The sequence below is a fragment of the Alligator sinensis genome, unplaced genomic scaffold (assembly GCF_000455745.1).
Source record: "Alligator sinensis unplaced genomic scaffold, ASM45574v1 scaffold870_1, whole genome shotgun sequence".
In the NCBI taxonomy this organism is placed as follows: domain Eukaryota; kingdom Metazoa; phylum Chordata; order Crocodylia; family Alligatoridae; genus Alligator; species Alligator sinensis.
In genome coordinates this window covers 1,598,510-1,598,974 of record NW_005842326.1, presented here as the reverse complement: position 1 = coordinate 1,598,974, position 465 = coordinate 1,598,510, and positions in this window count along the sequence as shown.

Here is a 465-nt window from a genome sequence, read left to right as displayed (position 1 = left end):
AGGAATCTTGTATTCTTTTGTCCAGACATGCATATGCTCATAATTGCAGTAGAACACAGTTAAAGAATCCACCATTCCAAATCTCCCACCATCAAAACTCTTTGCCTCTTCCCAACACCACCCTCAGTATCCATTTGGCCCAAATTTAATGGTGCGGAGGGTCGGAGAGTCTACACTCACATATACTTGCAGCAAGAATTGTTGGAATGTTCATTTTTTTACTGTGACAAAACTGAGGATGCCATATTTTATCTGTGTTGTATGGTGGTAACTTTAATCATTAGGGCTGCGCAAAGCTTCAGTTGCCGATTTGATTTGGTGGAGATTCGGCCCAATTTGGTGGCTAAATCTTTGAATCTGAATTGAATCAGGAGACCCTTTAATCTCTCTGAATCGATCTGGAGAGATTTGACAATTTGGACATAGACACAGCTTTAAATGTTTTTTCTACATACCTCAAGGTAC